Consider the following 7,604-nt stretch of genomic DNA (forward strand, 5'->3'; position numbering starts at 1 on the left):
TGGATTTGATTGTCTCTGAACTTGCAAAATTGATCTCTTCACATTACTATCAATTCACACTCCCAGTGTTTGCCCTGTGCTAGCCCATGTGGTCATCTGTTCCTGCTCTACTTCCAGAACCTTGCAGTGCTCTAGTCTCTTACTTAGAACTTGTTTAGCTATAAGTTTCTGGTTTCTAATACAGGAGTTAGAACTTGCTGGCCTGTGTCATGGTAAAATGAGCTTGACCCAATATTGTTACCATATTGTAAAGCATGAATATTCTAGGTTGTATAAAACATTTTGACCCATGATTACTTGGTGTCTTAGTATCTTAATTATACTCTAATAAAATAGTTGAAACTAGTTAATTTATAAAGACAAAACAAATTCATATTCATGTTTCTAGTGGTTAAAGTCCAAGTTCAAGATTAGGAATATTTAGTATCATGTGAAGGCCCAGTCTCTTCTTCCAACTTGGTTCTTGGGTCTGTATTCTCCAGAGGAGCTGAATATGTTATATGTTACATGTCCTCATATAACTGAAGACAACAAAACAGAAGATGCTATATACTGTGTGAAATCTCTTTTATTAGGATTTTAATTCCATTCATGAAGGAGTAGCTGGCACACCCAATCCCCTCTTGATACTATCCCACTTCTTGATACTATTACATAAGAAATTATATTTTAATATGAAATTTTGAAGGGACCCATACATTCAAATAAAAGCACATGTGTATAGGCTGTCACCTAGGAAGTGTTAGATTAAATGTTGGAGTATTAGACAATCTCTTGAATTTTCCATATTACTCTGAAAGATTAATATTTGCATAGGGATTTCTGGCCCATGTGCAAGAATTGTTTTGCTACCATGTTTATCTATAGACCCACTCTTTACATACCTTTTTTTTTCCTTTTTTCTTTTTTTCTGGTGCTGAGTATTGAATCTAGGGTTGCTTTACCACTGAACTACATACTCAGGCCTTTTTCTTTATTATTATTATTATTATTATTATTATTATTATTATTATTATTTACTTTGAGATAGGGCCTTACTAATTTGCTAAGGATCTCTCAAAATTTTTGAGGCTGGTGTACAACCAGAGACGTGAAAAATTGTGATCTTAAAAAACAATTGAGGCTGATCTTAATCTTGTAACCCTTGTAACCCTTCTGCCTCAGCCTCCTAAGAAGCTGGGAATACAGCTGTACACCACCATGCCCAGCCTCTTTCCACACTTTAACCCCCAAATTATACTACTTTCTGGGCTACCTAGGATTTGGCTAACTGGTAATTCATTTCTTGCCGAGGGTGATTCTATAAATTTTATTGTAGCGGTTTTTAGTACTGGTAGAAAATTATAAAGACAAAGTGACTAATAATTTCAGATTTTGGACTTATTCATGTTTTCCCTGTTAATTGCATGTGAACTGGCCTGAAAACAACAGCACTATAGTCTTGCCTCTGGTTTTGTAGCTTCTTCTTCACCTAGCACTGTAAGTAGTAGATGAGTAACTTTCCATAGTACACAGAATGGGCATTGCAGGAAATGGAGCCTGCCTAAGAAAGGAGATGCATTGTTTTCCCTCTTAACCTCAAATTTGGGCTATTTTTAGATAGGCAGTTCTCATAGTTGGCTGTCAAGCATCATAGCCTGCTCTCTCACAATCTATTATAATAGTGGTAGGTACAAGCTATTGTAAATGAAGCTGTTGAAGCATCATAATTCCAACCTCTGTGGTTCTTTGTCGCCTCTATACATCCTTGAATCCCCATATTGTACCTGTGGATACATCTCCACCTCTCAGGGAAGAAAACTGAGGCACAAGTGGCTAAAAATTAAAAGGAGAAATTTAGAAATGATAAGCCTTGCATTTGAACCTTAGCTGTGTGGTACTTGTTCAAGTCAGTGTTTGATTAATGTTAACAGAATATACTCTATGTTAATTAGCACAGGGATTAAGGTAGAATTAACACAGAGAGTTGTAAATTTTATGCATTTAATGGCTAGAGGAATAAGATCTATTTCTGCCCCCTCAGAATGATTACCACAATAATATAGCCAAATTGGCTTCTAAGGGCATTGCCACCTCTGCCACAGTTAGGTAGCAGGGGAATGGGGAAGCTTCCATTGCAACTGTGGTTTCTAGGTATAAAGTGTCTTTGTTGCCAGACTCAGTGGCCCATGCCTGTAATCCCAGCAGCTCAGGATCCTGAGGCAGGAGGATTGTGAGTTCAAAGCCAGCCTCAGCAAAAGCAAGGTACTAAGCAACTCAATGAGACCCTGTCTCTAAATAAAATACAAAATAGGGCTGGGGATGTGGCTCAGTGGTCGAGTGCCCCTGAGTTCAATCCCTGGTATCCCACCCCCGCAAAAAAAAGATTTTAAAAATGTTTTTGTTTTAATATTTTTTAGTTGTATATGGAAACAATATCTTTATTTTGTTTTTTAAATTAATTAGTTTGTTTATTTATGTGGTACTTAAGATCGAACCCAATGCCTCACACTTGGTAGGCAAATGTTCTACCACTGAGCCATAACCCCAGCCCCTAAATTAATTTTTTTTGACGATGCTGGGAATTGATCCCAGGGCCTTGTGCATGTGAGGCAAGCACTCTACCAACTGAGCTACATCCCCAGCCCTAAAAAGTGTTTTGTTGTCCTCCAGGAAATAAGAAACTTCACCAGAACTGTTGACTCAAGGGAGATTTTTCTCGAAGCTAGATCTACACTTCCAAGTCATGCCTGCCTTACTTCATATCTCTCTATATTAGATATGTTCTAAATGAAATATGGACAGTGTGTATCATATTGGCAAATGGAAAAACACACCTGGAACCCTGGTAGCAAGAACTCTAGGAAAAGGAGACTTAAGATTTCCAACCTTTTCAGTACACAGACACTGGAATGTATGCTGAGAGAAATAATATGAGGTATACAGCAAAGTGTTCTCAATCCTCTGTTCATTACCTCCTCAATGTTTTTCTTTTCTCCTTTCAACCTACCTGTCACCACAATTCCTTACACCTGGATGAAACTTAAAACTCTGCTTATGCTCCAGGCTACCCAATGATGCTAGATGTAAGTTGGGGAAAGAGGATCTCAAAATCTGGGAGTATTATGTTCTTCACTCTGAACTGCTTTTATTTCATTAGAATTATTATTATTTTGCAGTGTTAGGGATTGAACCCAGGAGCACACTACCACTGGGCTACATCCCCAGCTCTTTTTGTTTATTTATTTAATGTTTTTATTAGGTGTTGATGGACCTTTATTTTATTCATTTATTTATATATGGTGCTGAGAATTGAACCCAGTGTCTCACACATGTGAGGCAAGTGCCCACTCACTGAGCCATGACCCCTCCAGCCCTCTTTTTATTTTTTATTTTGAGGCAAGGTCTCACTAAGTTGCCCTAGCTGGCATTGGACTTGTGATCATCCTGACTTAGCCTTCCGAGTAGCTGGGGTTACAGGTGTGCATCACTGCATCTGGGTTAATTGGAATTATTTTTTAAATAATTGTATTATCTGCAAGTCAGCCACATCCCCCATGCCCTATGAGTCTATTGTAAATCTTCCCTCATGCCTCATTTTTCTTGTTTCAATCCTCCCTCACAATCCTCACAAAGGAACACCATTGGATTATATTTCTTCCTTAAATTCACTCCTATTTACATTTTCTCCAGATACTCTAAGATTTTAATCCTCTTCTTCCATTTGTGATTTAACACCACCAAGTCTTTATTTGTATATAATAGATACTATAAGCCAGTGTGGTCTTAGAATAACATAGTCTATATCTGAACTACAAGTCTACTATTTACTAGCTATGTGACCTTAAGTAATTAACTCAACTTCTCTAAATCTTGTTCTATTTTCTGTAATGTAGTTACCCTTTTCACATGAGATAATGCATATAAAATAATTGAAATATAATTTGTACCTAGGAAGCACTCAACAAAAATGGCTCAGATGCAGGAAAATTATGAAATATGGGCAAAAATAGGAAGAGCTTAGATGGAAAAAGACTTTTCTATAATCATATTGATGTCTGTAATACTGAGACTATTTGTGTAGATAGGATAAATCAGATGTGTCGTTATTTAATTATCTCATTCCATCATCCCCTGTTATCATTAAGAACCAAGATTCTTGGTTTGGTAGAAATGTGTAACATTAGCTGTACATCTTGTCATAAGAGATAATAAATAATTCATTAAGGACTACTTGAATAATCTCCAAAGCACTCAAAAATGAAAAGATATCTACTGGCCAATGATCATTAATAAATATATAGCAAGTGGAATTGCTTAAAACACACCAAATATACGTAAATCTAATAATTCATAATTTTCCCTTTAAAATATACTTATTTTTCATCTGCAAAGGATTATAAGCAACTAAATCATTCTTTTGAAAACTCCTAAATGGAAAGACACAAATATTTCCCTGTCTTCTTTTTACAATTTATATCTCAATTTAACAAAATTTTGATAAAGGGAAATTTGTTAGAGAATTATTCCAGTTAGTAAAGGAAGAATGATAGAAGTACCCTATCACAATTTTGCAACCTCTAATCATATAATGATTCTACACAATTAACACTAATTGTTGCTAACTGTAAAAAAGAGTAACAACCTGACCTCATGTGCCTTTTGATGCAAATAATCAAAACTCCCCTTGAAATATTCTTTTCAAAATATTTACCTGAGGGACTGGGGCTGTAGCTCAGTGGCAGAGTGCTTGCCTAGCATGTGTGAGGCAATGGGTTCCATCCTCAGCACCACATAAAAATAAACAAATAAAATAAAGGCATTCTGTCCATCTACAACTACAAAATAAATTTTTAAAAAATTGTGCTTGAACCTGGTCAAGCTCATAAATCTGATTATTGATATATATAGGAAACACAGAGGGAAAACAGGATTAAGCTAAAATATACAACATGGATACAGTCAGCAAACTTGAAAACGTCATATCACCCCCTTTCTTCAATGAATAAGTAATATGGGAAAAGGGGAGATACACTGAGGATTTATAGTGTAAGAGGTGCTTAAATTAGGTATCAAAAAAGCTAAATGAGCTGGGGATAGAGAGCATGCTTGGCATATGCAAGGACCTGAATTCAATCCCCAACACCAAAAAAGAAAAAAAAAAAAGTAAAAAGAAAAGATATAAAATGTTAGGTAAAATTGAACTGTAATATTTGACTATATACATTTGTGTGTTAAAACTATATATCATATTGATGATTACCATAAATCTCAGGATAACAGTTACATAGTGGTGTAGGGAGTATGTTCTGATTGAAAACTACAGAGGAAGGCCATCTGGGTTGGCTGGGAAATTTCTATTTATTGACTTGGTGATGGCTTTAAGTATGTTTCCTTTTTCAGAAAGCAATGAGCTATCATTCTGTTTTATGTGATTGTCTTCCTTTGTGCTACATTTTACAATAAAAAAGTTTTTCAAAGGAGGGAAAATAGTGAATTAAACAATGGTTGAATAGTACCTACGGTTTTTTAAAAAGACTTAGGTGAGGAAAATTGTCTCATTTACTGATGAACCCTTTAACACTTCTCAGCAGAGAGACTAAGGATGAGCACCCCATCACACACACACACACACACACACACACACAAAATTAGTTTGTATAGGATCTGTTTCTCTAACTACAACCTGGTCAATGCAACTCTCTGTTAGGTTGACCTGCCTTCCTCTGAACCCCAAGAATGATGGATCATAAGTATACCCACCCACTATATCTCATTTCTCCTTTAAGCTTCTAAATGTGGAACATCCTCTGTTCTCTAATAGAGACATTACCAAGTAGCAATCATGCCAATATTTTCATGACAAATGCAACTGATCCAGGAAAAGGAAACATTCCAGATCTGTCCTGCTTCCTTGTATGAATTATCTTAAGTGAACCCAACAACCTAAACCTTGACAAGTTCTCCCAGAGATGTCTTAGTAAGCCTGTCCTAGCTTCATAGAATGTCCAAGAAAGGTCCCATCATATATGTGGGGTACTATTCAAAGGTGTCTCTACACATTTCACTTCTCATTTCTTTTTTTTTTTCACTGTAATTAGATGTGAACATTCTCTTTGTGTCACAGTAAATAATTTAGCCATTACCAGAGAGAAAGGGAATGAAAGGATTCGATATCCAATGATTAGGGAACAGCATAGAGCTAGTAAAATAGTGGTAGCATCAGACTGAAAACACCAAGGGTTCAAGCCTGCTAGATATAGGGTTTTTTCACTACCCTTAAAGTCCATAGAACACAATTCTCTGGGCTGGGAATATAGCTCAGTTGGTAGAGTGCTTGCCTTGCATACACAAGACCCTGGGTTTGATCCCCAGCACCACACAAAAAAGCAAAAGAATACAATTCTCAAGTTGTAAATCAGAGATTTGGTTTTATAGTATTTTGCTTTGTTTTTGGATTTATTTAAAATGAAAGTCTAGGGCTGGGGATGTGGCTCAGTGGTAGAGCACTTGCCTAGAATGTTTGAGGCACTGGGTTTGATTCTCAGCACCGCATATAAATAAATAAAGTCTATTAACAACTAAAAAAAATAAATAAATGCAAGTCTAACTCAATCTTGTACTAGAAAATCAAATGTCCTCCATTTATTTTTTCCTAACTCAGTTTGCTCTAGATTAATTTATAAACAAGTTCATCTAGGCTTTGGCATAAATGTTAATTCTTTCTGAAGGCGACACTCTATTGATTAGGTTCATATGGACTTTGTCCACCTCAGAAGTCATAATCACTTTAATTAGGCTAACAGGGACAACTTCTTGTCATTATCGCTCACTGGGGAGGGGTCCAAACTTGACAGTGACTCTTACAGAAAACCCAACACCAGCAACGAGTACAGTTCCAGCCTCAAAAATGCCTCTGGAAAACCCATGACCTGTGAATCTGGGGAGGTGCTGGAGTAGTTGGTTGGAAAAACATATGTGATCTGAGTCCACAGAAAGGTAGCCAGGGCACATGCATATGAATCGTCTAGAAGATCCATTGTGAAAATGCTTTTCTTGGAAATTCTCTCTATGCAGACAGCCAGGGTGCTTAACATGAAAATAAGTTGTAACCCCATCCTTTCAATGTGGAAGCCATGAGCAGAAGTTACAAGCATATAGGGACCCGTTGAAAAAAGGAAAATCAAAAGGCCTTTGGATTTCAAATTAATGAGTGATCTTAAATTGCACGTCCTAAGTTCAACTACATTTTCATGTATTTCATGAGTCCCTGCTTAATCACTCTACATTTTTCCTTTCTGCTGTGTGTTTCTGGGTAATTAACTCATATCCTGACTCCATTTGTTCAACTGGAGTATTCATTTTTATTTGGATTTTTTAGTAAAACCATAAATCAGGTGTGCCTGTCTAAGGTTTACTCAGTGGATTGTGGTCAAAGTGTTTTCCCAGATCGTGTGAACAACAGTAGTGGAAATTTTCATTTTAAAAATTATGCTTTAGGACTCAGCCCCTGGTGGAAAACTAAGGAGGCCGAACCTACGGATGGCAGCAAGGGGTCAATCCACGACCGGCGTTGGGTCGGGGGTGGAGGAGTCGGAAGTGGTTGGGGTTTGGGGGAGGAGATC

The 7,604-nt window shown here is 36.8% G+C and overlaps 1 non-coding gene across 1 annotated transcript; it reads right to left on the minus strand.

Annotated features, from left to right (window-relative positions):
* Positions 1 to 2,549: 2,549 nt before the first annotated feature.
* Positions 2,550 to 2,622, minus strand: Trnav-cac. Its single transcript has one exon. It is a non-coding gene; the product is annotated as a tRNA-Val (tRNA).
* Positions 2,623 to 7,604: the final 4,982 nt, after the last annotated feature.

Source organism: Marmota marmota, unplaced genomic scaffold (assembly GCF_001458135.2).
Source record: "Marmota marmota marmota unplaced genomic scaffold, marMar, whole genome shotgun sequence".
In the NCBI taxonomy this organism is placed as follows: domain Eukaryota; kingdom Metazoa; phylum Chordata; class Mammalia; order Rodentia; family Sciuridae; genus Marmota; species Marmota marmota.